Raw genomic sequence first — 23,065 nt, 5'->3', positions numbered from 1 at the left:
TTCGGGCTGAAAAACACGTTTTGAAAAGTGTGCATTTACTGCCCCATAACTTACATGGGGTTGACCAAACTTGCAGAAACATGTTTATTTCTGCTGAAAAACACGTTCTGACACTTTCTGCACACTGGGGTTAAGATCTGAGTGTGTGGGCTCTTCTGAGCCTTGCTGTTACATGGGGATTCAGTTGTCTGAAAAAACGAGTTTATTTCGGGCTGAAAAACACGTTTTGAAAAGTGTGCATTTACTGACCCATAACTTACATGGGGTTGACCAAACTTGCAGAAACATATTTATTTCTGCTGAAAAACACGTTTTGACACTTTCTGCACACTGGGGTTAAGATCTGAGTGTGTGGGCTCTTCTGAGCCTTGATGTTACATGGGGATTCAGTTGTCTGAAAAAACGCGTTTATTTCGGGCTGAAAAACACGTTTTGAAAAGTGTGCATTTACTGCCCCATAACTTACATGGGGTTGACCAAACTTGCAGAAACATGTTTATTTCTGCAGAAAAACACGTTCTGACACTTTCTGCACAATGGGGTTAAGATCTGAGTGTGTGGGCTCTTCTGAGCCTTGCTGTTACATGGGGATTCAGTTGTCTGAAAAAACGCGTTTATTTCGGGCTGAAAAACACGTTTTGAAAAGTGTGCATTTACTGCCCCATAACTTACATGGGGTTGACCAAACTTGCAGAAACATGTTTATTTCTGCTGAAAAACACATGTTGACACTTTCTGCACACTGGGGTTAAGAGCTGAGTGTGTGGGCTCTTCTGAGCCTTGATGTTACATTGGGATTCAGTTGTCTGAAAAAACGCGTTTATTTCGGGCTGAAAAACACGTTTTGAAAAGTGTGCTGTTACTGCCCCATAACTTACATGGGGTTGACCAAACTTGCAGAAACATGTTTATTTCTGCTGAAAAACACGTTTTGACACTTTCTGCACACTGGGGTTAAGAGCTGAGTGTGTGGGCTCTTCTGAGCCTTGCTGTTACATGGGGATTCAGTTGTCTGAAAAAACGCGTTTATTTCGGGCTGAAAAACACGTTTTGAAAAGTGTGCATTTACTGCCCCATAACTTACATGGGGTTGACCAAACTTGCAGAAACATGTTTATTTCTGCTGAAAAACACATTTTGACACTTTCTGCACACTGGGGTTAAGAGCTGAGTGTGTGGGCTCTTCTGAGCCTTGATGTTACATGGGGATTCAGTTGTCTGAAAAAACGCGTTTATTTCGGGCTGAAAAACACGTTTTGAAAAGTGTGCATTTACTGCCCCATAACTTACATGGGGTTGACCAAACTTGCAGAAACGTTTATTTCTGCTGAAAAACACGTTTTGACACTTTCTGCACACTGGGGTTAAGAGCTGAGTGTGTGGGCTCTTCTGAGCTTTGCTGTTACATGGGGATTCAGTTGTCTGAAAAAACGCGTTTATTTCGGGCTGAAAAACACGTTTTGAAAAGTGTGCATTTACTGCCCCATAACTTACATGGGGTTGACCAAACTTGCAGAAACATGTTTATTTCTGCTGAAAAACACGTTTTGACACTTTCTGCACACTGGGGTTAAGAGCTGAGTGTGTGGGCTCTTCTGAGCCTTGCTGTTACATGGAGATTCAGTTGTCTGAAAAAACGCGTTTATTTCGGGCTGAAAAACACGTTTTGAAAAGTGTGCATTTACTGCCCCATAACTTACATGGGGTTGACCAAACTTGCAGAAACATGTTTATTTCTGCTGAAAAACACGTTCTGACACTTTCTGCACACTGGGGTTAAGATCTGAGTGTGTGGGCTCTTCTGAGCCTTGCTGTTACATGGGGATTCAGTTGTCTGAAAAAACGCGTTTATTTCGGGCTGAAAAACACGTTTTGAAAAGTGTGCATTTACTGACCCATAACTTACATTAGGTTGACCAAACTTGCAGAAACATGTTTATTTCTGCTGAAAAACACGTTTTGACACTTTCTGCACACTAGGGTTAAGAGCTGAGTGTGTGGGCTCTTCTGAGCCTTGATGTTACATGGGGATTCAGTTGTCTGAAAAAACGCGTTTATTTCGGGCTGAAAAACACGTTTTGAAAAGTGTGCTGTTACTGCCCCATAACTTACATGGGGTTGACCAAACTTGCAGAAACATGTTTATTTCTGCTGAAAAACACGTTCTGACACTTTCTGCACAATGGGGTTAAGATCTGAGTGTGTGGGCTCTTCTGAGCCTTGCTGTTACATGGGGATTCAGTTGTCTGAAAAAACGCGTTTATTTCGGGCTGAAAAACACGTTTTGAAAAGTGTGCATTTACTGCCCCATAACTTACATGGGGTTGACCAAACTTGCAGAAACATGTTTATTTCTGCTGAAAAACACGTTCTGACACTTTCTGCACACTGGGGTTAAGATCTGAGTGTGTGGGCTCTTCTGAGCCTTGCTGTTACATGGGGATTCAGTTGTCTGAAAAAACGCGTTTATTTCGGGCTGAAAAACACGTTTTGAAAAGTGTGCATTTACTGACCCATAACTTACATGGGGTTGACCAAACTTGCAGAAACATGTTTATTTCTGCTGAAAAACACGTTTTGACACTTTCTGCACACTAGGGTTAAGAGCTGAGTGTGTGGGCTCTTCTGAGCCTTGATGTTACATGGGGATTCAGTTGTCTGAAAAAACGCGTTTATTTCGGGCTGAAAAACACGTTTTGAAAAGTGTGCTGTTACTGCCCCATAACTTACATGGGGTTGACCAAACTTGCAGAAACATGTTTATTTCTGCTGAAAAACACGTTTTGACACTTTCTGCACACTGGGGTTAAGAGCTGAGTGTGTGGGCTCTTCTGAGCCTTGCTGTTACATGGGGATTCAGTTGTCTGAAAAAACGCGTTTATTTCGGGCTGAAAAACACGTTTTGAAAAGTGTGCATTTACTGCCCCATAACTTACATGGGGTTGACCAAACTTGCAGAAACATGTTTATTTCTGCTGAAAAACACGTTCTGACACTTTCTGCACAATGGGGTTAAGATCTGAGTGTGTGGGCTCTTCTGAGCCTTGCTGTTACATGGGGATTCAGTTGTCTGAAAAAACGCGTTTATTTCGGGCTGAAAAACACGTTTTGAAAAGTGTGCATTTACTGCCCCATAACTTACATGGGGTTGACCAAACTTGCAGAAACATGTTTATTTCTGCTGAAAAACACGTTCTGACACTTTCTGCACAATGGGGTTAAGATCTGAGTGTGTGGGCTCTTCTGAGCCTTGCTGTTACATGGGGATTCAGTTGTCTGAAAAAACGCGTTTATTTCGGGCTGAAAAACACGTTTTGAAAAGTGTGCATTTACTGCCCCATAACTTACATGGGGTTGACCAAACTTGCAGAAACATGTTTATTTCTGCTGAAAAACACGTTCTGACACTTTCTGCACAATGGGGTTAAGATCTGAGTGTGTGGGCTCTTCTGAGCCTTGCTGTTACATGGGGATTCAGTTGTCTGAAAAAACGCGTTTATTTCGGGCTGAAAAACACGTTTTGAAAAGTGTGCATTTACTGCCCCATAACTTACATGGGGTTGACCAAACTTGCAGAAACATGTTTATTTCTGCTGAAAAACACGTTCTGACACTTTCTGCACACTGGGGTTAAGATCTGAGTGTGTGGGCTCTTCTGAGCCTTGCTGTTACATGGGGATTCAGTTGTCTGAAAAAACGCGTTTATTTCGGGCTGAAAAACACGTTTTGAAAAGTGTGCATTTACTGCCCCATAACTTACATGGGGTTGACCAAACTTGCAGAAACATATTTATTTCTGCTGAAAAACACGTTTTGACACTTTCTGCACACTGGGGTTAAGATCTGAGTGTGTGGGCTCTTCTGAGCCTTGATGTTACATGGGGATTCAGTTGTCTGAAAAAACGCGTTTATTTCGGGCTGAAAAACACGTTTTGAAAAGTGTGCATTTACTGCCCCATAACTTACATGGGGTTGACCAAACTTGCAGAAACATGTTTATTTCTGCAGAAAAACACGTTCTGACACTTTCTGCACAATGGGGTTAAGATCTGAGTGTGTGGGCTCTTCTGAGCCTTGCTGTTACATGGGGATTCAGTTGTCTGAAAAAACGCGTTTATTTCGGGCTGAAAAACACGTTTTGAAAAGTGTGCATTTACTGCCCCATAACTTACATGGGGTTGACCAAACTTGCAGAAACATGTTTATTTCTGCTGAAAAACACATTTTGACACTTTCTGCACACTGGGGTTAAGAGCTGAGTGTGTGGGCTCTTCTGAGCCTTGATGTTACATGGGGATTCAGTTGTCTGAAAAAACGCGTTTATTTCGGGCTGAAAAACACGTTTTGAAAAGTGTGCATTTACTGCCCCATAACTTACATGGGGTTGACCAAACTTGCAGAAACATGTTTATTTCTGCTGAAAAACATGTTCTGACACTTTCTGCACACTGGGGTTAAGATCTGAGTGTGTGGGCTCTTCTGAGCCTTGCTGTTACATGGGGATTCAGTTGTCTGAAAAAACGCGTTTATTTCGGGCTGAAAAACACGTTTTGAAAAGTGTGCATTTACTGACCCATAACTTACATGGGGTTGACCAAACTTGCAGAAACATGTTTATTTCTGCTGAAAAACACGTTTTGACACTTTCTGCACACTAGGGTTAATAGCTGAGTGTGTGGGCTCTTCTGAGCCTTGATGTTACATTGGGATTCAGTTGTCTGAAAAAACGCGTTTATTTCGGGCTGAAAAACACGTTTTGAAAAGTGTGCTGTTACTGCCCCATAACTTACATGGGGTTGACCAAACTTGCAGAAACATGTTTATTTCTGCTGAAAAACACGTTTTGACACTTTCTGCACACTGGGGTTAAGAGCTGAGTGTGTGGGCTCTTCTGAGCCTTGCTGTTACATGGGGATTCAGTTGTCTGAAAAAACGCGTTTATTTCGGGCTGAAAAACACGTTTTGAAAAGTGTGCATTTACTGCCCCACAACTTTCATGGGGTTGACCAAACTTGCAGAAACATGTTTATTTCTGCTGAAAAACACGTTCTGACACTTTCTGCACAATGGGGTTAAGATCTGAGTGTGTGGGCTCTTCTGAGCCTTGCTGTTACATGGGGATTCAGTTGTCTGAAAAAACGCGTTTATTTCGGGCTGAAAAACACGTTTTGAAAAGTGTGCATTTACTGCCCCATAACTTACATGGGGTTGACCAAACTTGCAGAAACATGTTTATTTCTGCTGAAAAACACATTTTGACACTTTCTGCACACTGGGGTTAAGAGCTGAGTGTGTGGGCTCTTCTGAGCCTTGATGTTACATGGGGATTCAGTTGTCTGAAAAAACGCGTTTATTTCGGGCTGAAAAACACGTTTTGAAAAGTGTGCATTTACTGCCCCATAACTTACATGGGGTTGACCAAACTTGCAGAAACGTTTATTTCTGCTGAAAAACACGTTTTGACACTTTCTGCACACTGGGGTTAAGAGCTGAGTGTGTGGGCTCTTCTGAGCTTTGCTGTTACATGGGGATTCAGTTGTCTGAAAAAACGCGTTTATTTCGGGCTGAAAAACACGTTTTGAAAAGTGTGCATTTACTGCCCCATAACTTACATGGGGTTGACCAAATTGCAGAAACATGTTTATTTCTGCTGAAAAACACGTTTTGACACTTTCTGCACACTGGGGTTAAGAGCTGAGTGTGTGGGCTCTTCTGAGCCTTGCTGTTACATGGAGATTCAGTTGTCTGAAAAAACGCGTTTATTTCGGGCTGAAAAACACGTTTTGAAAAGTGTGCATTTACTGCCCCATAACTTACATGGGGTTGACCAAACTTGCAGAAACATGTTTATTTCTGCTGAAAAACACGTTCTGACACTTTCTGCACACTGGGGTTAAGATCTGAGTGTGTGGGCTCTTCTGAGCCTTGCTGTTACATGGGGATTCAGTTGTCTGAAAAAACGCGTTTATTTCGGGCTGAAAAACACGTTTTGAAAAGTGTGCATTTACTGCCCCATAACTTACATAGGGTTGACCAAACTTGCAGAAACATGTTTATTTCTGCTGAAAAACACGTTTTGACACTTTCTGCACACTAGGGTTAAGAGCTGAGTGTGTGGGCTCTTCTGAGCCTTGATGTTACATGGGGATTCAGTTGTCTGAAAAAACGCGTTTATTTCGGGCTGAAAAACACGTTTTGAAAAGTGTGCATTTACTGCCCCATAACTTACATGGGGTTGACCAAACTTGCAGAAACATGTTTATTTCTGCTGAAAAACACGTTTTGACACTTTCTGCACACTGGGGTTAAGAGCTGAGTGTGTGGGCTCTTCTGAGCCTTGCTGTTACATGGGGATTCAGTTGTCTGAAAAAACGCGTTTATTTCGGGCTGAAAAACACGTTTTGAAAAGTGTGCATTTACTGCCCCACAACTTTCATGGGGTTGACCAAACTTGCAGAAACATGTTTATTTCTGCTGAAAAACACGTTCTGACACTTTCTGCACAATGGGGTTAAGATCTGAGTGTGTGGGCTCTTCTGAGCCTTGCTGTTACATGGGGATTCAGTTGTCTGAAAAAACGCGTTTATTTCGGGCTGAAAAACACGTTTTGAAAAGTGTGCATTTACTGCCCCATAACTTACATGGGGTTGACCAAACTTGCAGAAACATGTTTATTTCTGCTGAAAAACACATTTTGACACTTTCTGCACACTGGGGTTAAGAGCTGAGTGTGTGGGCTCTTCTGAGCCTTGATGTTACATGGGGATTCAGTTGTCTGAAAAAACGCGTTTATTTCGGGCTGAAAAACACGTTTTGAAAAGTGTGCATTTACTGCCCCATAACTTACATGGGGTTGACCAAACTTGCAGAAACGTTTATTTCTGCTGAAAAACACGTTTTGACACTTTCTGCACACTGGGGTTAAGAGCTGAGTGTGTGGGCTCTTCTGAGCTTTGCTGTTACATGGGGATTCAGTTGTCTGAAAAAACGCGTTTATTTCGGGCTGAAAAACACGTTTTGAAAAGTGTGCATTTACTGCCCCATAACTTACATGGGGTTGACCAAATTGCAGAAACATGTTTATTTCTGCTGAAAAACACGTTTTGACACTTTCTGCACACTGGGGTTAAGAGCTGAGTGTGTGGGCTCTTCTGAGCCTTGCTGTTACATGGAGATTCAGTTGTCTGAAAAAACGCGTTTATTTCGGGCTGAAAAACACGTTTTGAAAAGTGTGCATTTACTGCCCCATAACTTACATGGGGTTGACCAAACTTGCAGAAACATGTTTATTTCTGCTGAAAAACACGTTCTGACACTTTCTGCACACTGGGGTTAAGATCTGAGTGTGTGGGCTCTTCTGAGCCTTGCTGTTACATGGGGATTCAGTTGTCTGAAAAAACGCGTTTATTTCGGGCTGAAAAACACGTTTTGAAAAGTGTGCATTTACTGCCCCATAACTTACATAGGGTTGACCAAACTTGCAGAAACATGTTTATTTCTGCTGAAAAACACGTTTTGACACTTTCTGCACACTAGGGTTAAGAGCTGAGTGTGTGGGCTCTTCTGAGCCTTGATGTTACATGGGGATTCAGTTGTCTGAAAAAACGCGTTTATTTCGGGCTGAAAAACACGTTTTGAAAAGTGTGCATTTACTGCCCCATAACTTACATGGGGTTGACCAAACTTGCAGAAACATGTTTATTTCTGCTGAAAAACACGTTTTGACACTTTCTGCACACTGGGGTTAAGAGCTGAGTGTGTGGGCTCTTCTGAGCTTTGCTGTTACATGGGGATTCAGTTGTCTGAAAAAACGCGTTTATTTCGGGCTGAAAAACACGTTTTGAAAAGTGTGCATTTACTGCCCCATAACTTACATGGGGTTGACCAAACTTGCAGAAACATGTTTATTTCTGCTGAAAAACACGTTTTGACACTTTCTGCACACTGGGGTTAAGAGCTGAGTGTGTGGGCTCTTCTGAGCCTTGCTGTTACATGGAGATTCAGTTGTCTGAAAAAACGCGTTTATTTCGGGCTGAAAAACACGTTTTGAAAAGTGTGCATTTACTGCCCCATAACTTACATGGGGTTGACCAAACTTGCAGAAACATGTTTATTTCTGCTGAAAAACACGTTTTGACACTTTCTGCACACTGGGGTTAAGATCTGAGTGTCTGTTCTCTTCTGAGCCTTGATGTTACATGGGAATTCAGTTGTCTGAAAAAACGCGTTTATTTCGGGCTGAAAAACACGTTTTGAAAAGTGTGCATTTACTGCCCCATAACTTACATGGGGTTGACCAAACTTGCAGAAACATGTTTATTTCTGCTGAAAAACACGTTTTGACACTTTCTGCACACTGGGGTTAAGAGCTGAGTGTGTGGGCTCTTCTGAGCCTTGCTGTTACATGGAGATTCAGTTGTCTAAAAAAACGCGTTTATTTCGGGCTGAAAAACACGTTTTGAAAAGTGTGCATTTACTGCCCCATAACTTACATGGGGTTGACCAAACTTGCAGAAACATGTTTATTTCTGCTGAAAAACACATTTTGACACTTTCTGCACACTGGGGTTAAGAGCTGAGTGTGTGGGCTCTTCTGAGCCTTGATGTTACATGGGGATTCAGTTGTCTGAAAAAACGCGTTTATTTCGGGCTGAAAAACACGTTTTGAAAAGTGTGCATTTACTGCCCCATAACTTACATGGGGTTGACCAAACTTGCAGAAACATGTTTATTTCTGCTGAAAAACACGTTCTGACACTTTCTGCACAATGGGGTTAAGATCTGAGTGTGTGGGCTCTTCTGAGCCTTGCTGTTACATGGGGATTCAGTTGTCTGAAAAAACGCGTTTATTTCGGGCTGAAAAACACGTTTTGAAAAGTGTGCATTTACTGCCCCATAACTTACATGGGGTTGACCAAACTTGCAGAAACATGTTTATTTCTGCTGAAAAACACGTTCTGACACTTTCTGCACAATGGGGTTAAGATCTGAGTGTGTGGGCTCTTCTGAGCCTTGCTGTTACATGGGGATTCAGTTGTCTGAAAAAACGCGTTTATTTCGGGCTGAAAAACACGTTTTGAAAAGTGTGCATTTACTGCCCCATAACTTACATGGGGTTGACCAAACTTGCAGAAACATGTTTATTTCTGCTGAAAAACACGTTCTGACACTTTCTGCACACTGGGGTTAAGATCTGAGTGTGTGGGCTCTTCTGAGCCTTGCTGTTACATGGGGATTCAGTTGATTGAAAAAACGCGTTTATTTCGGGCTGAAAAACACGTTTTGAAAAGTGTGCATTTACTGACCCATAACTTACATGGGGTTGACCAAACTTGCAGAAACATATTTATTTCTGCTGAAAAACACGTTTTGACACTTTCTGCACACTGGGGTTAAGATCTGAGTGTGTGGGCTCTTCTGAGCCTTGATGTTACATGGGGATTCAGTTGTCTGAAAAAACGCGTTTATTTCGGGCTGAAAAACACGTTTTGAAAAGTGTGCTGTTACTGCCCCATAACTTACATGGGGTTGACCAAACTTGCAGAAACATGTTTATTTCTGCTGAAAAACACGTTTTGACACTTTCTGCACACTGGGGTTAAGAGCTGAGTGTGTGGGCTCTTCTGAGCCTTGCTGTTACATGGGGATTCAGTTGTCTGAAAAAACGCGTTTATTTCGGGCTGAAAAACACGTTTTGAAAAGTGTGCATTTACTGCCCCACAACTTTCATGGGGTTGACCAAACTTGCAGAAACATGTTTATTTCTGCTGAAAAACACGTTCTGACACTTTCTGCCAATGGGGTTAAGATCTGAGTGTGTGGGCTCTTCTGAGCCTTGCTGTTACATGGGGATTCAGTTGTCTGAAAAAACGCGTTTATTTCGGGCTGAAAAACACGTTTTGAAAAGTGTGCATTTACTGCCCCATAACTTACATGGGGTTGACCAAACTTGCAGAAACGTTTATTTCTGCTGAAAAACACATTTTGACACTTTCTGCACACTGGGGTTAAGAGCTGAGTGTGTGGGCTCTTCTGAGCCTTGCTGTTACATGGGGATTCAGTTGTCTGAAAAAACGCGTTTATTTCGGGCTGAAAAACACGTTTTGAAAAGTGTGCATTTACTGCCCCATAACTTACATGGGGTTGACCAAACTTGCAGAAACATGTTTATTTCTGCTGAAAAACACATTTTGACACTTTCTGCACACTGGGGTTAAGAGCTGAGTGTGTGGGCTCTTCTGAGCCTTGATGTTACATGGGGATTCAGTTGTCTGAAAAAACGCGTTTATTTCGGGCTGAAAAACACGTTTTGAAAAGTGTGCATTTACTGCCCCATAACTTACATGGGGTTGACCAAACTTGCAGAAACGTTTATTTCTGCTGAAAAACACGTTTTGACACTTTCTGCACACTGGGGTTAAGAGCTGAGTGTGTGGGCTCTTCTGAGCTTTGCTGTTACATGGGGATTCAGTTGTCTGAAAAAACGCGTTTATTTCGGGCTGAAAAACACGTTTTGAAAAGTGTGCATTTACTGCCCCATAACTTACATGGGGTTGACCAAACTTGCAGAAACATGTTTATTTCTGCTGAAAAACACGTTCTGACACTTTCTGCACACTGGGGTTAAGATCTGAGTGTGTGGGCTCTTCTGAGCCTTGCTGTTACATGGGGATTCAGTTGTCTGAAAAAACGCGTTTATTTCGGGCTGAAAAACACGTTTTGAAAAGTGTGCATTTACTGCCCCATAACTTACATGGGGTTGACCAAACTTGCAGAAACATGTTTATTTCTGCTGAAAAACACGTTTTGACACTTTCTGCACACTAGGGTTAAGAGCTGAGTGTGTGGGCTCTTCTGAGCCTTGATGTTACATGGGGATTCAGTTGTCTGAAAAAACGCGTTTATTTCGGGCTGAAAAACACGTTTTGAAAAGTGTGCATTTACTGCCCCATAACTTACATGGGGTTGACCAAACTTGCAGAAACATGTTTATTTCTGCTGAAAAACACGTTTTGACACTTTCTGCACACTGGGGTTAAGAGCTGAGTGTGTGGGCTCTTCTGAGCTTTGCTGTTACATGGGGATTCAGTTGTCTGAAAAAACGCGTTTATTTCGGGCTGAAAAACACGTTTTGAAAAGTGTGCATTTACTGCCCCATAACTTACATGGGGTTGACCAAACTTGCAGAAACATGTTTATTTCTGCTGAAAAACACGTTTTGACACTTTCTGCACACTGGGGTTAAGAGCTGAGTGTGTGGGCTCTTCTGAGCCTTGCTGTTACATGGAGATTCAGTTGTCTGAAAAAACGCGTTTATTTCGGGCTGAAAAACACGTTTTGAAAAGTGTGCATTTACTGCCCCATAACTTACATGGGGTTGACCAAACTTGCAGAAACATGTTTATTTCTGCTGAAAAACACGTTTTGACACTTTCTGCACACTGGGGTTAAGATCTGAGTGTCTGTTCTCTTCTGAGCCTTGATGTTACATGGGAATTCAGTTGTCTGAAAAAACGCGTTTATTTCGGGCTGAAAAACACGTTTTGAAAAGTGTGCATTTACTGCCCCATAACTTACATGGGGTTGACCAAACTTGCAGAAACATGTTTATTTCTGCTGAAAAACACGTTTTGACACTTTCTGCACACTGGGGTTAAGAGCTGAGTGTGTGGGCTCTTCTGAGCCTTGCTGTTACATGGAGATTCAGTTGTCTAAAAAAACGCGTTTATTTCGGGCTGAAAAACACGTTTTGAAAAGTGTGCATTTACTGCCCCATAACTTACATGGGGTTGACCAAACTTGCAGAAACATGTTTATTTCTGCTGAAAAACACATTTTGACACTTTCTGCACACTGGGGTTAAGAGCTGAGTGTGTGGGCTCTTCTGAGCCTTGATGTTACATGGGGATTCAGTTGTCTGAAAAAACGCGTTTATTTCGGGCTGAAAAACACGTTTTGAAAAGTGTGCATTTACTGCCCCATAACTTACATGGGGTTGACCAAACTTGCAGAAACATGTTTATTTCTGCTGAAAAACACGTTCTGACACTTTCTGCACAATGGGGTTAAGATCTGAGTGTGTGGGCTCTTCTGAGCCTTGCTGTTACATGGGGATTCAGTTGTCTGAAAAAACGCGTTTATTTCGGGCTGAAAAACACGTTTTGAAAAGTGTGCATTTACTGCCCCATAACTTACATGGGGTTGACCAAACTTGCAGAAACATGTTTATTTCTGCTGAAAAACACGTTCTGACACTTTCTGCACAATGGGGTTAAGATCTGAGTGTGTGGGCTCTTCTGAGCCTTGCTGTTACATGGGGATTCAGTTGTCTGAAAAAACGCGTTTATTTCGGGCTGAAAAACACGTTTTGAAAAGTGTGCATTTACTGCCCCATAACTTACATGGGGTTGACCAAACTTGCAGAAACATGTTTATTTCTGCTGAAAAACACGTTCTGACACTTTCTGCACACTGGGGTTAAGATCTGAGTGTGTGGGCTCTTCTGAGCCTTGCTGTTACATGGGGATTCAGTTGTCTGAAAAAACGCGTTTATTTCGGGCTGAAAAACACGTTTTGAAAAGTGTGCATTTACTGACCCATAACTTACATGGGGTTGACCAAACTTGCAGAAACATATTTATTTCTGCTGAAAAACACGTTTTGACACTTTCTGCACACTGGGGTTAAGATCTGAGTGTGTGGGCTCTTCTGAGCCTTGATGTTACATGGGGATTCAGTTGTCTGAAAAAACGCGTTTATTTCGGGCTGAAAAACACGTTTTGAAAAGTGTGCTGTTACTGCCCCATAACTTACATGGGGTTGACCAAACTTGCAGAAACATGTTTATTTCTGCTGAAAAACACGTTTTGACACTTTCTGCACACTGGGGTTAAGAGCTGAGTGTGTGGGCTCTTCTGAGCCTTGCTGTTACATGGGGATTCAGTTGTCTGAAAAAACGCGTTTATTTCGGGCTGAAAAACACGTTTTGAAAAGTGTGCATTTACTGCCCCACAACTTTCATGGGGTTGACCAAACTTGCAGAAACATGTTTATTTCTGCTGAAAAACACGTTCTGACACTTTCTGCACAATGGGGTTAAGATCTGAGTGTGTGGGCTCTTCTGAGCCTTGCTGTTACATGGGGATTCAGTTGTCTGAAAAAACGCGTTTATTTCGGGCTGAAAAACACGTTTTGAAAAGTGTGCATTTACTGCCCCATAACTTACATGGGGTTGACCAAACTTGCAGAAACATGTTTATTTCTGCTGAAAAACACATTTTGACACTTTCTGCACACTGGGGTTAAGAGCTGAGTGTGTGGGCTCTTCTGAGCCTTGATGTTACATGGGGATTCAGTTGTCTGAAAAAACGCGTTTATTTCGGGCTGAAAAACACGTTTTGAAAAGTGTGCATTTACTGCCCCATAACTTACATGGGGTTGACCAAACTTGCAGAAACGTTTATTTCTGCTGAAAAACACGTTTTGACACTTTCTGCACACTGGGGTTAAGAGCTGAGTGTGTGGGCTCTTCTGAGCTTTGCTGTTACATGGGGATTCAGTTGTCTGAAAAAACGCGTTTATTTCGGGCTGAAAAACACGTTTTGAAAAGTGTGCATTTACTGCCCCATAACTTACATGGGGTTGACCAAATTGCAGAAACATGTTTATTTCTGCTGAAAAACACGTTTTGACACTTTCTGCACACTGGGGTTAAGAGCTGAGTGTGTGGGCTCTTCTGAGCCTTGCTGTTACATGGAGATTCAGTTGTCTGAAAAAACGCGTTTATTTCGGGCTGAAAAACACGTTTTGAAAAGTGTGCATTTACTGCCCCATAACTTACATGGGGTTGACCAAACTTGCAGAAACATGTTTATTTCTGCTGAAAAACACGTTCTGACACTTTCTGCACACTGGGGTTAAGATCTGAGTGTGTGGGCTCTTCTGAGCCTTGCTGTTACATGGGGATTCAGTTGTCTGAAAAAACGCGTTTATTTCGGGCTGAAAAACACGTTTTGAAAAGTGTGCATTTACTGCCCCATAACTTACATAGGGTTGACCAAACTTGCAGAAACATGTTTATTTCTGCTGAAAAACACGTTTTGACACTTTCTGCACACTAGGGTTAAGAGCTGAGTGTGTGGGCTCTTCTGAGCCTTGATGTTACATGGGGATTCAGTTGTCTGAAAAAACGCGTTTATTTCGGGCTGAAAAACACGTTTTGAAAAGTGTGCATTTACTGCCCCATAACTTACATGGGGTTGACCAAACTTGCAGAAACATGTTTATTTCTGCTGAAAAACACGTTTTGACACTTTCTGCACACTGGGGTTAAGAGCTGAGTGTGTGGGCTCTTCTGAGCTTTGCTGTTACATGGGGATTCAGTTGTCTGAAAAAACGCGTTTATTTCGGGCTGAAAAACACGTTTTGAAAAGTGTGCATTTACTGCCCCATAACTTACATGGGGTTGACCAAACTTGCAGAAACATGTTTATTTCTGCTGAAAAACACGTTTTGACACTTTCTGCACACTGGGGTTAAGAGCTGAGTGTGTGGGCTCTTCTGAGCCTTGCTGTTACATGGAGATTCAGTTGTCTGAAAAAACGCGTTTATTTCGGGCTGAAAAACACGTTTTGAAAAGTGTGCATTTACTGCCCCATAACTTACATGGGGTTGACCAAACTTGCAGAAACATGTTTATTTCTGCTGAAAAACACGTTTTGACACTTTCTGCACACTGGGGTTAAGATCTGAGTGTCTGTTCTCTTCTGAGCCTTGATGTTACATGGGAATTCAGTTGTCTGAAAAAACGCGTTTATTTCGGGCTGAAAAACACGTTTTGAAAAGTGTGCATTTACTGCCCCATAACTTACATGGGGTTGACCAAACTTGCAGAAACATGTTTATTTCTGCTGAAAAACACGTTTTGACACTTTCTGCACACTGGGGTTAAGAGCTGAGTGTGTGGGCTCTTCTGAGCCTTGCTGTTACATGGAGATTCAGTTGTCTAAAAAAACGCGTTTATTTCGGGCTGAAAAACACGTTTTGAAAAGTGTGCATTTACTGCCCCATAACTTACATGGGGTTGACCAAACTTGCAGAAACATGTTTATTTCTGCTGAAAAACACATTTTGACACTTTCTGCACACTGGGGTTAAGAGCTGAGTGTGTGGGCTCTTCTGAGCCTTGATGTTACATGGGGATTCAGTTGTCTGAAAAAACGCGTTTATTTCGGGCTGAAAAACACGTTTTGAAAAGTGTGCATTTACTGCCCCATAACTTACATGGGGTTGACCAAACTTGCAGAAACATGTTTATTTCTGCTGAAAAACACGTTCTGACACTTTCTGCACAATGGGGTTAAGATCTGAGTGTGTGGGCTCTTCTGAGCCTTGCTGTTACATGGGGATTCAGTTGTCTGAAAAAACGCGTTTATTTCGGGCTGAAAAACACGTTTTGAAAAGTGTGCATTTACTGCCCCATAACTTACATGGGGTTGACCAAACTTGCAGAAACATGTTTATTTCTGCTGAAAAACACGTTCTGACACTTTCTGCACAATGGGGTTAAGATCTGAGTGTGTGGGCTCTTCTGAGCCTTGCTGTTACATGGGGATTCAGTTGTCTGAAAAAACGCGTTTATTTCGGGCTGAAAAACACGTTTTGAAAAGTGTGCATTTACTGCCCCATAACTTACATGGGGTTGACCAAACTTGCAGAAACATGTTTATTTCTGCTGAAAAACACGTTCTGACACTTTCTGCACACTGGGGTTAAGATCTGAGTGTGTGGGCTCTTCTGAGCCTTGCTGTTACATGGGGATTCAGTTGTCTGAAAAAACGCGTTTATTTCGGGCTGAAAAACACGTTTTGAAAAGTGTGCATTTACTGACCCATAACTTACATGGGGTTGACCAAACTTGCAGAAACATATTTATTTCTGCTGAAAAACACGTTTTGACACTTTCTGCACACTGGGGTTAAGATCTGAGTGTGTGGGCTCTTCTGAGCCTTGATGTTACATGGGGATTCAGTTGTCTGAAAAAACGCGTTTATTTCGGGCTGAAAAACACGTTTTGAAAAGTGTGCTGTTACTGCCCCATAACTTACATGGGGTTGACCAAACTTGCAGAAACATGTTTATTTCTGCTGAAAAACACGTTTTGACACTTTCTGCACACTGGGGTTAAGAGCTGAGTGTGTGGGCTCTTCTGAGCCTTGCTGTTACATGGGGATTCAGTTGTCTGAAAAAACGCGTTTATTTCGGGCTGAAAAACACGTTTTGAAAAGTGTGCATTTACTGCCCCACAACTTTCATGGGGTTGACCAAACTTGCAGAAACATGTTTATTTCTGCTGAAAAACACGTTCTGACACTTTCTGCCAATGGGGTTAAGATCTGAGTGTGTGGGCTCTTCTGAGCCTTGCTGTTACATGGGGATTCAGTTGTCTGAAAAAACGCGTTTATTTCGGGCTGAAAAACACGTTTTGAAAAGTGTGCATTTACTGCCCCATAACTTACATGGGGTTGACCAAACTTGCAGAAACGTTTATTTCTGCTGAAAAACACATTTTGACACTTTCTGCACACTGGGGTTAAGAGCTGAGTGTGTGGGCTCTTCTGAGCCTTGCTGTTACATGGGGATTCAGTTGTCTGAAAAAACGCGTTTATTTCGGGCTGAAAAACACGTTTTGAAAAGTGTGCATTTACTGCCCCATAACTTACATGGGGTTGACCAAACTTGCAGAAACATGTTTATTTCTGCTGAAAAACACATTTTGACACTTTCTGCACACTGGGGTTAAGAGCTGAGTGTGTGGGCTCTTCTGAGCCTTGATGTTACATGGGGATTCAGTTGTCTGAAAAAACGCGTTTATTTCGGGCTGAAAAACACGTTTTGAAAAGTGTGCATTTACTGCCCCATAACTTACATGGGGTTGACCAAACTTGCAGAAACGTTTATTTCTGCTGAAAAACACGTTTTGACACTTTCTGCACACTGGGGTTAAGAGCTGAGTGTGTGGGCTCTTCTGAGCTTTGCTGTTACATGGGGATTCAGTTGTCTGAAAAAACGCGTTTATTTCGGGCTGAAAAACACGTTTTGAAAAGTGTGCATTTACTGCCCCATAACTTACATGGGGTTGACCAAACTTGCAGAAACATGTTTATTTCTGCTGAAAAACACGTTCTGACACTTTCTGCACACTGGGGTTAAGATCTGAGTGTGTGGGCTCTTCTGAGCCTTGCTGTTACATGGGGATTCAGTTGTCTGAAAAAACGCGTTTATTTCGGGCTGAAAAACACGTTTTGAAAAGTGTGCATTTACTGCCCCATAACTTACATGGGGTTGACCAAACTTGCAGAAACATGTTTATTTCTGCTGAAAAACACGTTTTGACACTTTCTGCACACTAGGGTTAAGAGCTGAGTGTGTGGGCTCTTCTGAGCCTTGATGTTACATGGGGATTCAGTTGTCTGAAAAAACGCGTTTATTTCGGGCTGAAAAACACGTTTTGAAAAGTGTGCATTTACTGCCCCATAACTTACATGGGGTTGACCAAACTTGCAGAAACATGTTTATTTCTGCTGAAAAACACGTTTTGACACTTTCTGCACACTGGGGTTAAGAGCTGAGTGTGTGGGCTCTTCTGAGCTTTGCTGTTACATGGGGATTCAGTTGTCTGAAAAAACGCGTTTATTTCGGGCTGAAAAACACGTTTTGAAAAGTGTGCATTTACTGCCCCATAACTTACATGGGGTTGACCAAACTTGCAGAAACATGTTTATTTCTGCTGAAAAACACGTTTTGACACTTTCTGCACACTGGGGTTAAGAGCTGAGTGTGTGGGCTCTTCTGAGCCTTGCTGTTACATGGAGATTCAGTTGTCTGAAAAAACGCGTTTATTTCGGGCTGAAAAACACGTTTTGAAAAGTGTGCATTTACTGCCCCATAACTTACATGGGGTTGACCAAACTTGCAGAAACATGTTTATTTCTGCTGAAAAACACGTTTTGACACTTTCTGCACACTGGGGTTAAGATCTGAGTGTCTGTTCTCTTCTGAGCCTTGATGTTACATGGGAATTCAGTTGTCTGAAAAAACGCGTTTATTTCGGGCTGAAAAACACGTTTTGAAAAGTGTGCATTTACTGCCCCATAACTTACATGGGGTTGACCAAACTTGCAGAAACATGTTTATTTCTGCTGAAAAACACGTTTTGACACTTTCTGCACACTGGGGTTAAGAGCTGAGTGTGTGGGCTCTTCTGAGCCTTGCTGTTACATGGAGATTCAGTTGTCTAAAAAAACGCGTTTATTTCGGGCTGAAAAACACGTTTTGAAAAGTGTGCATTTACTGCCCCATAACTTACATGGGGTTGACCAAACTTGCAGAAACATGTTTATTTCTGCTGAAAAACACATTTTGACACTTTCTGCACACTGGGGTTAAGAGCTGAGTGTGTGGGCTCTTCTGAGCCTTGATGTTACATGGGGATTCAGTTGTCTGAAAAAACGCGTTTATTTCGGGCTGAAAAACACGTTTTGAAAAGTGTGCATTTACTGCCCCATAACTTACATGGGGTTGACCAAACTTGCAGAAACATGTTTATTTCTGCTGAAAAACACGTTCTGACACTTTCTGCACAATGGGGTTAAGATCTGAGTGTGTGGGCTCTTCTGAGCCTTGCTGTTACATGGGGATTCAGTTGTCTGAAAAAACGCGTTTATTTCGGGCTGAAAAACACGTTTTGAAAAGTGTGCATTTACTGCCCCATAACTTACATGGGGTTGACCAAACTTGCAGAAACATGTTTATTTCTGCTGAAAAACACGTTCTGACACTTTCTGCACAATGGGGTTAAGATCTGAGTGTGTGGGCTCTTCTGAGCCTTGCTGTTACATGGGGATTCAGTTGTCTGAAAAAACGCGTTTATTTCGGGCTGAAAAACACGTTTTGAAAAGTGTGCATTTACTGCCCCATAACTTACATGGGGTTGACCAAACTTGCAGAAACATGTTTATTTCTGCTGAAAAACACGTTCTGACACTTTCTGCACACTGGGGTTAAGATCTGAGTGTGTGGGCTCTTCTGAGCCTTGCTGTTACATGGGGATTCAGTTGTCTGAAAAAACGCGTTTATTTCGGGCTGAAAAACACGTTTTGAAAAGTGTGCATTTACTGACCCATAACTTACATGGGGTTGACCAAACTTGCAGAAACATATTTATTTCTGCTGAAAAACACGTTTTGACACTTTCTGCACACTGGGGTTAAGATCTGAGTGTGTGGGCTCTTCTGAGCCTTGATGTTACATGGGGATTCAGTTGTCTGAAAAAACGCGTTTATTTCGGGCTGAAAAACACGTTTTGAAAAGTGTGCTGTTACTGCCCCATAACTTACATGGGGTTGACCAAACTTGCAGAAACATGTTTATTTCTGCTGAAAAACACGTTTTGACACTTTCTGCACACTGGGGTTAAGAGCTGAGTGTGTGGGCTCTTCTGAGCCTTGCTGTTACATGGGGATTCAGTTGTCTGAAAAAACGCGTTTATTTCGGGCTGAAAAACAGGTTTTGAAAAGTGTGCATTTACTGCCCCACAACTTTCATGGGGTTGACCAAACTTGCAGAAACATGTTTATTTCTGCTGAAAAACACGTTCTGACACTTTCTGCACAATGGGGTTAAGATCTGAGTGTGTGGGCTCTTCTGAGCCTTGCTGTTACATGGGGATTCAGTTGTCTGAAAAAACGCGTTTATTTCGGGCTGAAAAACACGTTTTGAAAAGTGTGCATTTACTGCCCCATAACTTACATGGGGTTGACCAAACTTGCAGAAACGTTTATTTCTGCTGAAAAACACATTTTGACACTTTCTGCACACTGGGGTTAAGAGCTGAGTGTGTGGGCTCTTCTGAGCCTTGATGTTACATGGGGATTCAGTTGTCTGAAAAAACGCGTTTATTTCGGGCTGAAAAACACGTTTTGAAAAGTGTGCATTTACTGCCCCATAACTTACATGGGGTTGACCAAACTTGCAGAAACGTTTATTTCTGCTGAAAAACACGTTTTGACACTTTCTGCACACTGGGGTTAAGAGCTGAGTGTGTGGGCTCTTCTGAGCTTTGCTGTTACATGGGGATTCAGTTGTCTGAAAAAACGCGTTTATTTCGGGCTGAAAAACACGTTTTGAAAAGTGTGCTGTTACTGCCCCATAACTTACATGGGGTTGACCAAACTTGCAGAAACATGTTTATTTCTGCTGAAAAACACGTTTTGACACTTTCTGCACACTGGGGTTAAGAGCTGAGTGTGTGGGCTCTTCTGAGCCTTGCTGTTACATGGGGATTCAGTTGTCTGAAAAAACGCGTTTATTTCGGGCTGAAAAACACGTTTTGAAAAGTGTGCATTTACTGCCCCATAACTTACATGGGGTTGACCAAACTTGCAGAAACATGTTTATTTCTGCTGAAAAACACGTTCTGACACTTTCTGCACAATGGGGTTAAGATCTGAGTGTGTGGGCTCTTCTGAGCCTTGCTGTTACATGGGGATTCAGTTGTCTGAAAAAACGCGTTTATTTCGGGCTGAAAAACACGTTTTGAAAAGTGTGCATTTACTGCCCCATAACTTACATGGGGTTGACCAAACTTGCAGAAACATGTTTATTTCTGCTGAAAAACACATTTTGACACTTTCTGCACACTGGGGTTAAGAGCTGAGTGTGTGGGCTCTTCTGAGCCTTGATGTTACATGGGGATTCAGTTGTCTGAAAAAACGCGTTTATTTCGGGCTGAAAAACACGTTTTGAAAAGTGTGCATTTACTGCCCCATAACTTACATGGGGTTGACCAAACTTGCAGAAACATGTTTATTTCTGCTGAAAAACACGTTTTGACACTTTCTGCACACTGGGGTTAAGAGCTGAGTGTGTGGGCTCTTCTGAGCTTTGCTGTTACATGGGGATTCAGTTGTCTGAAAAAACGCGTTTATTTCGGGCTGAAAAACACGTTTTGAAAAGTGTGCCTTTACTGCCCCATAACTTACATGGGGTTGACCAAACTTGCAGAAACATGTTTATTTCTGCTGAAAAACACGTTTTGACACTTTCTGCACACTGGGGTTAAGAGCTGAGTGTGTGGGCTCTTCTGAGCCTTGCTGTTACATGGAGATTCAGTTGTCTAAAAAAACGCGTTTATTTCGGGCTGAAAAACACGTTTTGAAAAGTGTGCATTTACTGCCCCATAACTTACATGGGGTTGACCAAACTTGCAGAAACATGTTTATTTCTGCTGAAAAACACATTTTGACACTTTCTGCACACTGGGGTTAAGAGCTGAGTGTGTGGGCTCTTCTGAGCCTTGATGTTACATGGGGATTCAGTTGTCTGAAAAAACGCGTTTATTTCGGGCTGAAAAACACGTTTTGAAAAGTGTGCATTTACTGCCCCATAACTTACATGGGGTTGACCAAACTTGCAGAAACATGTTTATTTCTGCTGAAAAACACGTTCTGACACTTTCTGCACAATGGGGTTAAGATCTGAGTGTGTGGGCTCTTCTGAGCCTTGCTGTTACATGGGGATTCAGTTGTCTGAAAAAACGCGTTTATTTCGGGCTGAAAAACACGTTTTGAAAAGTGTGCATTTACTGCCCCATAACTTACATGGGGTTGACCAAACTTGCAGAAACATGTTTATTTCTGCTGAAAAACACGTTCTGACACTTTCTGCACAATGGGGTTAAGATCTGAGTGTGTGGGCTCTTCTGAGCCTTGCTGTTACATGGGGATTCAGTTGTCTGAAAAAACGCGTTTATTTCGGGCTGAAAAACACGTTTTGAAAAGTGTGCATTTACTGCCCCATAACTTACATGGGGTTGACCAAACTTGCAGAAACATGTTTATTTCTGCTGAAAAACACGTTCTGACACTTTCTGCACACTGGGGTTAAGATCTGAGTGTGTGGGCTCTTCTGAGCCTTGCTGTTACATGGGGATTCAGTTGTCTGAAAAAACGCGTTTATTTCGGGCTGAAAAACACGTTTTGAAAAGTGTGCATTTACTGACCCATAACTTACATGGGGTTGACCAAACTTGCAGAAACATATTTATTTCTGCTGAAAAACACGTTTTGACACTTTCTGCACACTGGGGTTAAGATCTGAGTGTGTGGGCTCTTCTGAGCCTTGATGTTACATGGGGATTCAGTTGTCTGAAAAAACGCGTTTATTTCGGGCTGAAAAACACGTTTTGAAAAGTGTGCATTTACTGCCCCATAACTTACATGGGGTTGACCAAACTTGCAGAAACATGTTTATTTCTGCAGAAAAACACGTTCTGACACTTTCTGCACAATGGGGTTAAGATCTGAGTGTGTGGGCTCTTCTGAGCCTTGCTGTTACATGGGGATTCAGTTGTCTGAAAAAACGCGTTTATTTCGGGCTGAAAAACACGTTTTGAAAAGTGTGCATTTACTGCCCCATAACTTACATGGGGTTGACCAAACTTGCAGAAACATGTTTATTTCTGCTGAAAAACACATTTTGACACTTTCTGCACACTGGGGTTAAGAGCTGAGTGTGTGGGCTCTTCTGAGCCTTGATGTTACATGGGGATTCAGTTGTCTGAAAAAACGCGTTTATTTCGGGCTGAAAAACACGTTTTGAAAAGTGTGCATTTACTGCCCCATAACTTACATGGGGTTGACCAAACTTGCAGAAACATGTTTATTTCTGCTGAAAAACATGTTCTGACACTTTCTGCACACTGGGGTTAAGATCTGAGTGTGTGGGCTCTTCTGAGCCTTGCTGTTACATGGGGATTCAGTTGTCTGAAAAAACGCGTTTATTTCGGGCTGAAAAACACGTTTTGAAAAGTGTGCATTTACTGACCCATAACTTACATGGGGTTGACCAAACTTGCAGAAACATGTTTATTTCTGCTGAAAAACACGTTTTGACACTTTCTGCACACTAGGGTTAATAGCTGAGTGTGTGGGCTCTTCTGAGCCTTGATGTTACATTGGGATTCAGTTGTCTGAAAAAACGCGTTTATTTCGGGCTGAAAAACACG

Source organism: Lepisosteus platostomus, chromosome 6 (assembly GCF_059453375.1).
Source record: "Lepisosteus platostomus isolate fLepPlt1 chromosome 6, fLepPlt1.hap1, whole genome shotgun sequence".
In the NCBI taxonomy this organism is placed as follows: domain Eukaryota; kingdom Metazoa; phylum Chordata; class Actinopteri; order Semionotiformes; family Lepisosteidae; genus Lepisosteus; species Lepisosteus platostomus.
This window is presented reverse-complemented; position numbering follows the sequence as displayed.